Raw genomic sequence first — 16,896 nt, forward strand, 5'->3', positions numbered from 1 at the left:
GTTTTTTCACATCGAAAGATTCAGGGGAGCATCGAGGAGTACAGCCGAGATTTCATCAAATTAAACACTCACTGCAATGTTCACAGACGTGAAAAATTGTAGACACTTTTGCAAGAGAAGATTTACATCTCCTTTGGCAAGAACATGCCTTCTTACATCCCCGTTGCCTCCATAATTTCAACATACAAGGGGCACCACGTTAAGAAATGGTCATGCTTCAAAATTTCGCCATGCTACCCAGAGCGATTCTAGCTTAGTTATGCTAGCTATATGCATAGTGAAAGATGCGTACAAGGAAATACTGCAAAAATGCCACCCAGCTCTTCACTTGTTCTCAACGACCCAATGCCAGATCGTTCAAACATGTTCTTCCTACCCATCTAGCAGAATTTTCCTGGAGATCAACATAATTTTCTTTAACAATAACAAAACACGCGCCTAGAAATTTTGGAATGACATTCAGATCAGTCAGCAAGTGATTTACTTTCACATAATATATTCACAAGACAGAACAAAATAACTGACGCACAACATCAAAGTTTTCCACAATCAATCAATCCTCGCTAGTTACTACAATACATATTGTTGTGCTACAAAATCCTTTCAAATCTGAAACCTCGAATTCTCACGGATCGCAACCATATATACACGGCAGACTTAATTAAGGAGCTAGAAAGAAAAGATGCTGCAGAGGGATAGCTCGACAACCCAAGGCGCATGTATCCTTGTCCCCTAGGTCTTCCCACCTTCCCCCGGGCCACCTCGGACAGCTCCTGTGGTCCAGCTGCCATGCTCCTGCAACTTAGTACTCGACGCGCTAGCCTATTTGGCCGAGTCAAGTAACCGAGAAAGAGCCTCCAACACACACGTACCAGAGGTCCAATGTTGTCGCCTGAAATTTTGACAAGTGAAAGATGATGAGAGGATTGATGCTATGATCTGCAAATAGTGCTAAAACAAATTCTGGACTCATATGGTGTTATGTCTTTCAATGAATTTCTCTACCTTTCAAAACCCAAAAGGAAAGTGAACAACAGTGAAAAGGTTCTACCATATTGGATTCCAGGGTTCTCTTCACAACGGAATGAACAGCAGCTTAGTATATTCCAACAACATAGATCCCACCCTTCATCATGCCTCTTGTTTAAGCTGAACTATTTCCTTCTCCTGCAAGCAAAAACAGTCTTAGTATATTCCAACAAAGTTGAGGTACTGAGAAAGAGTGGGTACATGACTCCTGGGTCAAAGTAAGTGCAAAGTACACATGCAACAAGAGCTACATAGTTAATCCCAGGAATGCGTAGGTGCAAAAGTGAACGGAGCAAAACTTCTCAATGCTAGATCCCAGGTCCAAGACCTTAATATATGTCGGAGTTTGTCTCAAGGAAACAAAACATCACACAACAAAACATTAAAACCCGTTTGAGGGATGGTGAGTAAACTAATTTGGGGAGGGGAGCACACTATGTTTATCTCACAAGTTTCAGCGAAACAATGTACAGTATATCCAATCTCTCTAACAGTGGTAAAAGTACCGATGAAATAGTGCAACAAAATTAAAGTTAACAGCAAAATGAAGCCTGGAGCAGCACCAATGAAGCATGTCAATCAACCATGCTCTTCAACATGGGAAGAAATTGTTAACGGGGAACTACAACCATGCTATTAGGCTTGGAAATTTCAATTCACCTAGAAGAACAGAATATAGTATGAAGTACTTGCATTGTCCAAGAAGAGGTGAACCAACATATACATGTAGAAGCACATGAGGAAAAAGATGGTATATTTAATCTTCAAACTCACTTAATAGCACAACTACCTGTGGATACCTTAAGCTCTATAGCCAAGTAAGATCTATAGCCAAGTAAGAGTAGAGAACATAACTAGATGCTCGTGAGGACGCCAGAGGTGGCTGCGAGGACAGTGGCATCCTCTCCAGCGACATTAGCAGCGGCGTGGCTGCCGCCAACAGAGTCGTACATCCACGTTCATTGTCGGCCAGTACCACTTGCAATGCAACAAACAACCTGGTCGTGTACACCTTTCTCATCAAAGTAAGGTACAGTAGCCGCATCTCTTACCATTATACGCTCACAGATGACCACAAAATTAAAGGTTCAGTTTAGCTACAAATAGAGTAAAAATTGCAGCTAGGAGTACGTATGCATTTTTTTTTCTATTCTACAACCAAAGTTCATAAGCTCAATCTTAAAAGAATGATGAAAAACTTGAGAGTATTATCATAATATGAAGATATGAGGGAACAACAAATCCACCACACCGAAATGAACTACTCCCTCCGATCCATATTACTTGTCGCATATTTTGTACAACCTTGTACTAAATCTACGACAAGTAATATTGGAAAGAGGGAATACCACAATAGTAAAATTACATTCACCATAATATCCTTGCTCTATCAATATATTCTTCTTGCACTTGGTAGCAATAACTTGCACTAAACATCATGTTAGGCATCACTTATTAGGCATGGTAAGTAGTAAGTGCAACTAAGCAAGACCATTTGATTAATTTCCTCTAACCACAAAACAAGGCACTGACTTTTCTAGACAATAAGTGCATGACTATAACACAAAACAAGGCCATTTGATTCCTTTCCACTAACCACAAACACCACCACCACCAACAACAACAACAGCATGAGTAAATACCAACTTAAGAAAATAAACCAACATACTGTAGCAGACTTTCCGTGAAACCTAGTGAGACTACTATTAGTTGACAACAAATGGAGTTCTCCAAACACATGGCTGCTCCTAAACCATATTCTCACCCTTTAATGAATCCACCATTTGAGAAAAAAATCCACAAGTTCGGCAAAGTGCTGATCAATATTTTGCACAAAGAAATGCAACTCAAAATAATTATACTCCAACTACGACAAGTCCAAAACGCAATGGTTGCTTAGAGGAAAATTTGCAATGCCACATAACCAGTTGAAAATCATAAATAGCAGCAGTAATTGGCTTCAGCGACAACATAATTCAGTCGCAAGTAGCTAGCTGATTTGATATATGACAACAATAGGTATACATGCACTTATACAACAATTACATCAGGCCTTTCACATGCAACAGTAACACAATCAAAAACCTGTCCGTATGTGTCACTACAAGAAATAGAAGATACAACAAGATAAACATATCTCAATTCTCAGGTCTATAACTAAATTAGAAACTCGCTGTTATTTTTTTGCTTCCTCCAGCTAGTAGAAGGATTCATTCGATTTAAACATATATAAGGTTTTGTTCTAAATAATAACCAGAACCTACTGAATTCATTTTGCTCCAACAATAAGTTGCAGCAATTAACTTCAATTGATAAAGATGCAGAATCATGGTTGTGAAATACTCGCAGTACGGAAACATTCGTAGTTGGAAAAGAATTTTAGTTGCTATGGAAGGGCAGTACCAAAACAGGTCCAAAATATTATGAGTGCGGATGTTGTGATACTATGAAAATATATACTTGTGAACGTATTTCTACATAACACTTGTGTACATAGCATATGGTATTCTTGTTTAAATCATATCAAAAATTAAACACATGGTGAGTTGATGTTGCATCAGAATATCAACTACTATAAGCAAAATTTAATGTCTGCGGCTGCAACATAAGGTCTGATTGTTCAATTGGTTTTTGTAGTTCATAGAAGAACCAATTAACACATAACGCACAGAAAATCACTATAAACAAACCATAGAAAATAAATGAGGGATTTATCGTGAAAATCCTATTGAGCAACTTATCATTTTGCTACATGGTCTACAGCATGTAGACATCCATGTGGCATGTACATAAAGGATAATAAGTGGAAACAAGAACAGAGGCATCAAGTTGCCATTAGATGCACAAACAAAGGCAACAAACAAGTTTCTGGAAGGAGATCTCCTATCCGGACTTGGCCATGCATAGTGCCCACCACCTCAACTCACAAAGAAGTGAACATGTATATGTATCGTGGCTTGGGAAGCCAGTGATTAGAGAAATAAGTTTGTGTTACCTGAGATGGATGTTGGGACGACATGTCAACGTGGTGCCACTGCGCCAGGGAGGGGAGGAGTCATCGACTCCCAGCCATAGTCCAACATTGATCCTCCGTCGTCAATTATATCCACTACATCATTGATTTGATAGCTATAAAGCCAGCAGCGAGCAGTTCTCTAGATCCGACAGGCAATCCATCCCACTGACTCCATGCCTTTCCAGCGTACATGCAAATACAAAGACTGAAATTACAACCACCAGAATAGAAATAGGCAATTTCGTCTAACGACTAAAGCTATGTGTTGGTGCTAGATTTTCTTAACATCATTTTTATAAATAAATAAACCAAATGCTGGGCATCAACCCCGTATACGCAGCAGGGGATTCACTGCATTTCCAATACATAAGAACATTTTTTGCAGGGATCCAGTGCATAGCATTCAAATTGCAGAACATACATTAAAGAACTCATTAAGCATGCACATCTTAACACCACAACCGACATAGAAAGAGCAAAATCATGCTCCAAAAGAAACAATGCATAGCAAATAATTCATCTATGATATGCTCGGCTGTTACATTTTTCTAGGAACAACTTGGAACACCAATCACAAAATGCTACCATGAATTAGATTCAATAACAGTAATATATCATTGCTTAGAGATTAATCACAGATCATTCAAATGTATATTTTTGATCAGTTAAATAATGACTAAAACACAAAAAAAATCAGAATGCATATTAAAGTTTGGCTTTTCAAAAATCATATTTGCAGCTCTTTACAACCAAACAAATGAAAAATCCACATCATTAATTAGCTGCAGTACCTCTAAGAACCATGCTTGATGCATAAAGATAGAATCGGTATGGTCTTAATAAAAGAGACATGATGTTCAGCATTTAGAAACAATAATAAAAAAATCTCAGTTGCATCGGTAAGAGGTACAAATCCATAAGGCAACATAATTCATCTTTACAAGCCAACATTCCGTTTGTTGAATCACAATGGAGGTATCATCTCAACATAAACAGGGTACAAAGGTACTAGCACCATGACCTCTAATCAACAGGTACACCTAATGTGAAACTCTTACTAACAAAGCTTAGAAATTTGGATATGAATTTAAATTATGTCCAAATTACAAAAACATCGGGCAGCTCCTAAAAGATGCCCAAAAATAACTGAGAACCATAGCAAGGAACAACCAAAGTTCTTACCATTCTGGCATTTGACAAGGGTCCTCTACGGAGAACTTGGGAAGGGCTTCGCTGGTCATATATTCCTGTATTGTTTCCACAAGACCAATCATGCAAAGGTTTTGGATGACCTACCAACAGCAAGAATAGAACAATCAATTAAGCACTGGAAGAACAGAAAGCATATATGGAGGGAATGATCAACAAACAAAACATGACTACGCCTAACCAAAGACAAGTTAGTTGTCCTTTTATAACCAAGGATAAAGTAGTTGCCATTTTATAACAATTAATGTTCTACCAGGTTATGATTGCACAAACGTACAAAGCGTTAAACAGAAAAATCACCAGATTCTCATGAGGTGTGTCGAGTGGACAAACTTGAAGAGTTCAGATTTTTTTGGAACAAAACCACAACAGGTTTATCATGAATGTTCTATAATAGAAAAAAATAGTAAGTAATTTTAAAACAGTCCAAGTCACGCCCCCCCTTGTTTCTTCAGCCTCTATCGAATAATATGTTCAAAATGTTACTAGAAGAGATTAAATACACGTGAAACCATGACCACTCCAACATCCTATGAATTGGGCGCAAGTATTGAGCATGAATGGTTGAGGATATCACGACCTCCTGTTCATGTCCACAACCATCTACTTCAATATCCTGGAGCTCCTAAAAATGAGCAGACCTGAAGCAAAATCCCAATTTTCAAACAAACAGGTCAGTAACAATAAAGAATCATACTAAGGGACAAAAAAAGTTCTTATCATTGGCTTCACTGACCACATATTCCCATCTCGTTCCACGAGTCCAATCAAGCAATGATTCAGGAGGACCTACCAATGGCAAGAACAGAACAAAGTTAATATTCTTCATATATAGAGCGAATTGTCAACAAACAAACCATGTCTTCGACCACTCACAGTTTCTCCTATTAATGACTATGGAGACAAAAGAAAAGGGAGGTGTCATTTTCTATAATTAATAATCTTCAGGTTATGACTGCACAAATAGTTACACCAAATAATCACCAGGTATTGCATGAGGTGAACTTGAGGAGTTCAGTTGTTTACAGTGGAGATACAAAGAGTTTATCATGAATCTTCTATAACAGAAAAATTAGTACTCCCTCCATCCCAGTTCGCAAGGCAAAGTTCCAAAAACTATTTGTCCCAAAATGCCTCACCTCCTAGGCACATTTGCATTTAATGTGGGAGTAAAACTGATTCATTATTGCATGCAAAAGACTCCTCCTTTCGTATCCCACCATGTAAAACGAGGTTCATTAGTACTTTGCATGCACCATTTGCATTAATGTGGGAGTAAAAATAAATTAAAGGGTAGAAAATAAAGTTTTTTTTAATTTCCCAATTAATTGCAGCGCCGATGTTAATGTTTTTACGTGGAAATTTAGAGCCAATGAGAATCCACCTTGGGCCAAGATATTTGAAAACTTTGCCTTGCGAACTGGGACGGAGGAAGGAATTTTAATACGGTTTCAAGTCACATTCCCCTTCTTTCTTCAGCCTGGATCAAATCCTAGATTCATAATGTCATAAACTGAATAAACATATAAATGTTACTAGAAGAGATAAGAGGTACAACAGTCCCTAGGACCACATTAAAAGTTGACATCATATTGATATGATCGGATGATATGTGACACATTCATTGCAATATTGAACAAGTAGGAAGAAAATGTTGGTAAATTATAACTATAAACAGGAAATCCATCAGCCAACACATCATATTCATAGCTTCATCCATTCTGTCAAAACAACACTGAGCCCTAGATCATGGGCTCAAGCCTTCTTCACTATATATGAAATCAAATGGAGCAAATCAGGCTCGAGCACGACAAAGGACGTACCTGTGGAGGCTGATGTCGACGAGGACCTAAACAGCAAGGTTGAGGTCGTCGAAGTGGGCGTCTGCAGCCGCCCCGGACCTGTGGTGCACCTAGATGATCTTTGGGTGGGCGTATGTCGATCTCGACCTGCTGCAACTCACTCCGTTGCTGCTGCAGAATGTCCCCGATGAGGCCACCGCTCCCATCAAATAACAAATAGCTGCAGGAACAAATCTTGTTATGTTAATGTGCAGCTCAAGGCACGAAACTAGGATGATAATTAGATGGTTCCCTCTAAATTTAATGACAGTACTAGTAATAATATAAATGGGTATATGCCGTGCAATTGTTGCCGATATATTCAATGCTATTGCCCAATTGCTGCATATGTGTGTATTGCTACAAGCCTTCATCAATTAAAAACAGATCTTGACAAAAATAAGCAAATTGTAACCAACATAAGAAACACTAGCATTCAGCAACTAAAAAACGGATCTTTACAAAGATAACCAAACTGTAACCAACACAAGAAAGGCGCACCACTGATCAAAGAAAGAATGAACCACATAATGTAAAGTGTCTGTTATGACCGGTCTGGTCTACCGCCGGAGGGGGCCCACTGGCCCGGCCGGCCAGGCTTAGTTAGGGGCTTAGCCCAATTAGCAGATTAGGGTTTCGCAGTTTTCTCTTATAAATACGAGTTGTAATCGACAAGATCAATTAAGCAATAAACATACTTTGTTGCCGACTCCTCAAGGAATCGGAGTTCCCAAACCCTAGCGCCGCCTCAGCCTCGCGCCGCCGCCTCTTCCGAGCCGCACGACGGCGCCCTGCCGCCGGCGCCCTCGCCTCCGCACTCACGCCGCCCCTTCCTTCCCCTACAATCTCCGCCCTAGACCTGGTAGATACGCTGATTCTACCAGTGTCAAACATCTGTACCAACAAATATTACATGACGAGCTTCTAATAATTTGTACAACGAGGATGGAATGCAACAAAGAACAAATAAAGCCCACACTAGATAAAATTCCGGTGTCAGGTTGAGATTAATAAACTCAACCAAACCGAGCCAATAACTAAAATACAAAGACACATCTTTCTATCTAAAACATTCAGCCTTCAAGCCAAACACTTCTCAGTTGGACAGAATAATAATATACATTAAGCCGTGAAGGTCACGAAATCAAGCATGACCAAACCAATGTAATGCTACAGATAGTAGCACATAAAAATGCATCAGGGCACTAGGTAGAGACTAACCTGCTGCCGTAGATGAACATTTGCCTCTTACAGTAGGTCCCCATGGCCCTCCACCGCTCCCACGCAGCCTTGGCACCAAAAGCCCGAAATACAAAGAGGACAAATAAGGCAAATTTTTGACAGCCCTGCATGCCATAAGCCATCAGCCATGAACGAATACATAACAATGCCACAAACGCATCAGACAATAATCAAATCAACCTTGCATGCAGCAACAGTTGCGTTGAATGACCAGCCCAAAAAAGCACATAATTATCAGAGAAGGCGGCAAGCGGCTAACACATGACACTAGGACAAAAAAGGGATATCATTGTCATTTATGATGAGACCAGAAGAGCTACGGCTTGTGTGATAAGAACAACTACACCATAATATGCATTATGGATTACCACTAATTCAAAAGGCATAACTTGAATTATCATGCTCCTTAAATTCAAATTAGAATTCAGGGAGTAGATCTTCATATATACAAAAAAAAATACATTCACAAAAGCAAGACAAGTCTAAGCTTTCAATTAAATAGTAAACTCTGTACTGTCTACATATTACATGTCACACTGTGCCAAAAACAATTCAAACAAATTTGGTGTGAACCGAACACTTCAAAGCCAAACTTTTGTAGAACCCACATAGATGCAAAGAAAGCTCCTATTTTTCAGGATATACACAAAAGATGGAGAGAAAGCACTACAAAAATAAATATATGAACAATCTCTCATAATGCAAATCCTCATGTTCTTCATACCATATTATACACTTCCACTACAAGTCCGACATGATATAAATTAGATTGAGCAGCACGGTTAATTACACAAAACAAAAACATTTAGAGGGGATTTTTTTGCTTATTACCACTGGATTAATTAGAAATCTTGAGACTAAATGCAAACACTATATTAACTGTTTTCCTGGCCCGAGTTTTTGACAAATATTCAGACCTATAACTCTGCATCTAGCTAAGACATTTCAAGAAAGGAGCGCCACTGAATAAACAAAAAGAAAATGACTCCAAAGAAGTGAGAGCAACACATGTATGCATCAAGAATGCATGCTACTGAATAAATAAGAAACATAAGAGCTAACTAATGCTTGCTCAGTTGCCAAAAAGTAATGGCAACGTATCTACCTAAAGTGAACATTTCAAGCATGGAGAATTATCAGTAAAAGCAAAGGACCTCGAGCTTTTCAGCTGCTAGAAGATGCTCTCTGGCAGCCGCCCTGGACCTGTGGTGCACCTAGATGATCATTGGGTGGGCGTATGTCGAGCTCGACCTGCTGCAACTCATTGCGTTGCTGCTGCAGAATGTCCCCGCTGAGGTCACCGCTCCCATCAAATAACAAATAGCTGCAGGAAAAATCTTTTTATGTTAATGTGCAGCTCAAGGCACGAAACTAGGATGATAATTAGCGGGTTCCCGATAAATTTAATGATAGTACTAGTAATAATATAAATGGGTATATGTCGTGCAACTGTTGCCGATATATTCAATGCTATTGCCCTATTGTTGCATATGCGTGTATTGCTACAAGCCTTCATCAATTAAAAACTTATCTTGACAAAAATAAGCAAATTGTAACCAACATAAGAAAGGCTAGCATTCAGCAACTAAAAAACGGATCTTTACAAAGATAACCAAATTGTAACTAACATAACAAAGGCGCACCACTGATCAAAGAATTAATGAACCACATAATGTAAAGTGTCAAACAATACATGACGAGCTTCCAATAATTTGTACAACGAGAGTGGAATGCAACAAAGAACAAATAAAGCCCACATTAGATAAAATTCCGGTGTAAGGTTGAGATTAATAAACTCAACCAAACCGAGCCAATAACTAAACTACAAAGATGCATCTTTCCATCTAAAACATTCAGCCTTCAAGCCAAACACTTCTCAGTTGGACAGACTAATACGGAGTAATATACATTGAGTCGTGAAGGTCACGAAATCAAGCATGACCAAACCAATGTAATGCTACAGAGAGTAGCACATAAAAACGCATCAGGGCACTAGGTAGAGACTAACCAGCTGCTGTAGGTGAACATTTGCCTCTTACAGACTGCTCCCACGCAGCCTTGGCACCAAAAGCCTGAAATACAAAGAGGACAAATAAGGCAAATTTTTGACACATGCCATAAGCCATCAGCCATGAAAGAATACATAACAATGCCACAAACGCGTCATACAATGATCAACCTTGTATGCAGCAACAGTTGCGTTGAATGACCGGCCCAAAAAAGCACAAAATTATCAGAGAAGGCGGCAAGCGGCTAATACATGACACTAGGGCAAAAAAGGGATAGCATTGTCATTTATGATGCAACCAGAAGAGTTACGGCTTATGCGACAAGAACAACTACACCATAATATGCATTATGGATTACCACTAATTCAAAAGGCATAACTTGAATTATCATGCTCCATAAATTCGAATTAGAATTCAGGGAGTAGATCTTCCTATATACAAAAAAAAATACATTCACAAAAGCAAGACAAGTCTAAGCTTTCAATTAAATAGTAAACTTTGTAGTGATACAGATTACATGTCACACTGCCAAAAACGTTTCAAACAAATTTGGTGTGAACCGAACACTTCAAAGCCAAACTTTTGTGGAACCCACATAGATGCAAAGAAAGCTCCTATTTTTCAGGATATACACAAAAGATGGAGAGAAAGCACAACAAAAATAAATCTATGAAAAAATCTCTCATAATGCAAACCAACCAGTTTAAAAAGGCAGGTATGAACACTTCTAAGATATAGAACTCAAAAAAATATCCCCATGTTCTTCATACCATATTATTCACTTCCACTACAACTCCCACATGATATAAATTAGATTGAGCAGCACGCTTAATTACACAAAACCAAAACATTTAGAGGGGATTTTTTTGCTTATTACCACTGGATAAATTAGAAATCTCGAGACCAAATGCAGAAACTATATTAACTGTTTTCCTGACCCGAGATTTTGACAAATATTCAGACCTATAACTCTGCATCTAGCTAAGACATGTCAAGAAAGGAGCGCCACTAAATTAACAATGAGTGAATCACATAACGTGAAGTGTCAAACATGTGTACTAACAAAAATTACATGACAGGTTTACTTTGGACAAAGAGAATTGACTAGGAAGACGTCACAGCAAGGCATGTATGCATCTTACTGAACCAATGAAAAAGCAGAGGAGTTAATTACTCTTTGCTAGGTTGCTAGCTAGTAACAGCAACGTATCAAGCTACCTAGCAGCAATGCATATACGTATCAACTATGTATGTTGTACAATCACCGGCCAGCCAGCGGTATCCTCCAGGGCAAACAACACCTAATTATATTTCAACTGAAAACCACTCCACCAAATAGCCATCATCATCAAGCAGTATGTCCAGTAAGTAGTACCGTGCCTGGCAATCATATCCAAGCCACGCACGTTAGGGGAGGAACCACTAGATATACGGCTGCAAGATACAAACAACAAATCTGGACAACAACGACGATTGACTAGCCATTATCATCAAGACACAAAGAGAGAAATAAAAACGCAGAGCACTCCATTAGCACGGTGGTACAGCAAGCTGTCGCCCCTCGCGAAGAAGATGGCGCCTCGAGCTGCGCCACCATCAATGATCAATCCATCCATCCCAAGCTTCTCTAGGGTTTTCACTCCACACATGCATACCACACATAGCGGGAAATAGAAACGCAGCACTCCATTAGCTAGCACGAGAGGAAATGCCGTGAGGTGAAAGATACCAGGATTGGCCACAGTCGCGCTCACCTCACCGGCTCGTGGAGGGCGCCGGAAGGGGTCCGGTCAGCAGCAGCAGCCGGTCGGAGGAGGAGGAGAGTGTCGTGGTGGCTGGGTGAATTGAAGCGCCTTCCTTGTCCGGATGGGCGCCGGAGCAGGAGGTCGCCGATGGAGGCGTGCCCAGGCCGGGGATGGACGTCTTCCCGGAGCGCGGCGCCGTGGGTCGGATTCCGCAGGGTGAAGGATCCCCAGAGTACGGCGGAGATGGAGTTGGCCTCCGGGCGACAGAACGCCAGAGGCGGCGGTGCTTTCACGGCGCGGAGGCGGGTCGCATGCGCCGGCGAGGGTCGAGGAGAAGAGATGACGTCGTTGGTGGGGGATGCGGCCGCCGTTGTGGGATCTGGATGGAGAGGAGGGGGTGCGGCCGGCGAGGTGCCGGGGCGGCGGCGGCGGCGGCGATCAAGGGAGCAGAGAGGAAGGGGAATCGAGGGCGTTGGGTGAGGGCGTGAATTTCGTTTTCCTTTTTTTTCTTCGAGTGTGTTTCTACGGGCGAGACTGAGTGGACGGTTCAGCTGGTTGTTCTCTGTTTTGAATTTTAATTACTGCGTAAGTCCAGCCGGAATCGAGGAGTCTGTTTATTCGCCCCACACGACCTGCTCTTTCACGAGGCTCCTCATTTATTTTTATTTTCGCCCAAAAATGATGCCGGCATTAACTAACTTGCATCCTTATGTATGCTACCTCCTCATTCATTGAGCTCGCTTGGTGTCAAACACACAGAAGTCCATCGGACGGCCATCACCAGCATCGTCTCTTACCCTCGAGGGCCGCTACCTCGACAACTAATGAGGGCAACTATATGACTGTGTCGACGTCCTACTTGTCACCTCGACAAGAAGTGTGACATCACCGTTGGAGGACATCGCCAAAGTTGTCGCCATCTCGACGTCTAATTATCAATAGGATAAAATCGTGAGAATTTAGACTCCTACCAACCCAACTCTTGTAAATATGTTGGCCTCTTGTTGGTGTACATGTGTGGTGTAGAGATGAAAATCAAAAAGCAAAGTCACATGAAATCACCTCTTTTAAAGAAGAACTAGGGGTCACGGGACCCACTGGACATTGGCCCTATATGCATGTGGGTATATAGGTTTGGTTTAAAGATGAAAATCAAAGACACACGTTTTAAATAAGTGACCTTTGCTTCATAAAAATAGATATCTTGCACCCACTTTGAGGTCGCCGACCTAGTTCTTCTAATAACTTGGCCTTTTTTGTGAGGTTCCTATGACCTTTCTAACATAGACAAAGAGTAAAGTGAGATGAAATCACCACTTCGATGAAAAGATAGAGATAAACGACACGGGGCCCATGTCCTTTCGTAAGAGGAATGGTAAAACACTTCCCTTTTGCATGGGGTACTAATAAGAGCATATAATGTTCTTTACACAGTTAAACCCAACACACAACTTTTAAGCGTGGCACATCCTACATAAAACATATTATCTTGTAGGAAGTTTCTTGAGCTATTGTGAAAAGGTCCCACTTCGAAGGAAAAAATTATTTTCATGTTTCGATGCCCTTTTGGGGGGCTACATGTAACTGCTTTACTGATCCATTGTTTTTTTACTTTATGGTGAAAAGGTCCAACTGAACCTCGGTGCGCTTATCCCTCCTCACCGTGAGCACGGCGGTGTTAGTTTGTCGTCATGCCGACACGCTACGATTTCCTAGAAATCTTGGCTTGGCATATTTTTCTGAATTGGTGTTGTTCTCATGTTGCATTATTTTCCTAATAAAGATGAAAGTCACATAGACTCACCACTTCGGGTGAAAAGCTAGGGTTTTGTGTTTCGGGGGCCCTAGAAGAGGGGCGGCGCACATGAAATCATGCCAAAAACCATTAGAAACCCTAACTCCTTAGAATGTAGTGGGGCAAGCCCAAAATGAGTTTTAAAAATTATATTTTTTTATCATATAAAGTAAAGTTTTTGAAAATAATTATATATGAACTAATGATCACACATATATTAGATGTGCTTGAGAAACCCACACAATGAAAGATACTCGTGCTTGATAAACACATGAATTTACAAAAAAAAAGTACAAGTAAAAGAAACACTATATGAAATTTCGATAACAAAAAGACATGCAAAAATATTATTTTGAAAAATCTGAAAGTGAGGTATATAATCCTTTATGACATCATTGGATAGAACATTCACATAGTTGTATTTCAAAAATATTTGGGTATTTAGTTGTATTTTCATTCGAATACAACTAAATTGAAGTAGGCCCTCCTCGATGTGGTAATAACTTGGGTATGCAAGCTTGCTGTAAATAGGAAAATACAACAACCACTTTGGCATGGAGACCTAGACCCAAACTGTAGATCAGTATCCTAGACCCCTGCAGCTTAATAGTAATCCCGACCTAAACCCTAAGTCTACACCCTAAGCCCTAGCTTAGACAATAAATCGAATACACCTAGAAACTAGAAAAAAAAATCCCGCAACAAGTGACCTTAGGCACAATATTATGGAAAACTATTTGATATTTCTCGCCCATTTTCGGGGGCTAGAGGGATTTTTTTGGGATTCACTTCTTTTCATTTATGCATTAAATGAAAACTAGCTAACACCTATCATTTCATGCTTTGTTCCAGCATAGTGGCAGCGTCGTAGGAATTTCGGGTGTTCGGAGATTTCTCCATGAATTTCTTTTTCGGCGAGCCGTATCTTGTGAATATGATCTCCGGTTTAGGCGGTCCTCGAGGCAATGGAAATCTCCCTTGGAGTTAGGGTTTCTCATACTTCTATTTTTTATGATATTGTTGCTCCGTTGATCTCTACTTTGTGGGACATCGTGGTCAAGGCTGATAGATCAGACTCCTCGTGACTAAGCGGGGGATCTTAATACAGGGAACATGATAATGCCGACGACTATATATACAAAAAAGGATGTTGAACCCTTATACACCAAGTCAATGTTGTAGAGCTCCATAGCCATAAAGCCTAGATCCCATCCCCAGACCTCGTCAGTTGCATCTATGAGCCCGTCGAGTCCATCCTCTCGTCTTCAAGTCTGGTATTGTCTTGTGAACACACCATTAATAAATTTTGAGAGAAGTTCTTCGTCAACATCATCGTGTCTTTGATCCAAACCTGTTGACCCAAGCCCCAATAATTGACCATGTCTCCAACTCGCGAAGGGGATTTGACTTTGGATCATGAAAACAATCCTTCGTTAAGATGTCTTGAGAAAGTGGCGGGTAATAGAGGCACGAACTCAAATCAAAAGGCTATGGTATACTCCCTCTGTCCCAAAATATAAGGCGTCTAAGGATTGGTCAAAAGTCAAATTTTACTAACTTTGACCAAATATTTAGGAAAAAATATTTACATCTACAATATCGAATGGATATTTTAAGAAAATATACTCTATTGTGAATCTATTCGTATTGATTCAGTATTGTAAATGTAAATATTTTTGTGTATAAACTTGGTCAAACTTTTAAAAAGTTAACTTTTGACTAATTCTTAGACGCCTTACATTTTAGAACGGAGGGAGTATACAGAAACATTCACATAAAAGAGGAAAAACAAGAAATATATAAAAGACTTTTTCGAGAGCCATACAAGGACACTCGAGAATCACTTGACAATGAAGAAGATCGCCAATTATTTCGGGCGCGGTACTCAACAAAGGGACTCCACCACCATAAGCGCCGAGCTCGAACACATGTCCACCATTGTAAGTGCAATCCAGGTGCAATGTTATCTCTCGATGACGCGGTATTGACATAGCAAGATTAGTATTAATAATATCAACAGTAGGACGCCCAACGTTACCTTCCTCGACCAGTCTTCTCCTAATTGGATAGAGTACACGGTACGCCGAGGGAATCACGTCTTATAACTAAGCACAAGAAGATAATTTAAGCACACAGTAATTAACTTAGTAGCGGTAGTAGTAAAACTAGCTGAACCTTAGCACATCTAATATTGGTGACGGTTTTCACCACGTCTACTCGCGCGGGAGAAGTCCAGCAGCGAAAACTGTCAAAATTCGTATCTACTCGCAGCAGTCCAACTGGCCCAGCAGCCCGTTTTGCGCTCCACGTGTTATCAGCCGTCCGATGCAGATCGACGGCCGATGCTCATCCCGCCCGGACCAAAATAACCCTAACCTATGCGCACTCATTTCTCCTCCCACTCCCCGTTCTTTCCTTTCCTGCGATCAGAGAGGCGGCGCCATGGTCGCCCAGCTACCACGGCGGCGCGGCTATGCTTGCTCGCCGGAGCGCGCACGCACGCATGCATCGACGCGAGCGGCACCGTCGATCTCGCCTTGCCGGCGTCCCGCGCGCGTGGCCTGAGCGGCTGCTGAACACCGGTGAGGGTGCGCCGGCGACGACGCCAGCCACGTAGGTCCGTCGCCCTCCACTAGGCACCCTCGTTCTCTCCTCCGGCATCGAATCACGGGAGAGCCGCCCAGCAGGAAGAGATGGCGGCCAGGGGACTGCGGCGTGCTGCTGCTCGCAGGCCACGAGCTCCGGGCCCTTCTCCGCATCTCCGCCGGCGACCTCGTCCGCGACGAGTCCGCGTCCACCGGACAACTTGCCCTGCAGGTACCCATGTTTCCTCACTTCTGGTTCTTGGTTCGGTGCGCTGTGGGTCTGCCAATAGGTGGCATTCGTATTTTGAATTTGCACTCATGTGTGTGCAAACAAGTTCAGATTTTTGGGCGTCTATTTTCGTGTGACCTAGATTTACGCCATACAGAATTAGCTTGCTTGAGCTGTCAAGATGCTTGCATACACG

At 41.2% G+C, this 16,896-nt stretch overlaps 1 long non-coding RNA gene across 4 annotated transcripts; it reads right to left on the bottom strand.

Annotated features, from left to right (window-relative positions):
• Positions 1-466: 466 nt before the first annotated feature.
• On the bottom strand, positions 467-12,433 carry LOC124699530. Of its 4 annotated transcripts, none has more exons than XR_007001424.1 (11): positions 12,101-12,433; positions 10,346-10,409; positions 9,492-9,661; positions 8,317-8,441; positions 7,078-7,276; positions 5,991-6,043; positions 5,835-5,895; positions 5,228-5,337; positions 4,025-4,222; positions 1,006-1,167; positions 467-892 (listed from the first exon to the last, which is right to left on the bottom strand). It is a non-coding gene; the product is annotated as an uncharacterized LOC124699530 (long non-coding RNA). The 4 variants fall into 4 exon arrangements; XR_007001423.1 differs by having other exon boundaries at positions 5,760-5,895; XR_007001422.1 differs by having other exon boundaries at positions 5,228-5,895.
• Positions 12,434-16,896: the final 4,463 nt, after the last annotated feature.

This window comes from Lolium rigidum, chromosome 1, assembly GCF_022539505.1.
Source record: "Lolium rigidum isolate FL_2022 chromosome 1, APGP_CSIRO_Lrig_0.1, whole genome shotgun sequence".
Taxonomy (NCBI): Eukaryota; Viridiplantae; Streptophyta; class Magnoliopsida; order Poales; family Poaceae; genus Lolium; species Lolium rigidum.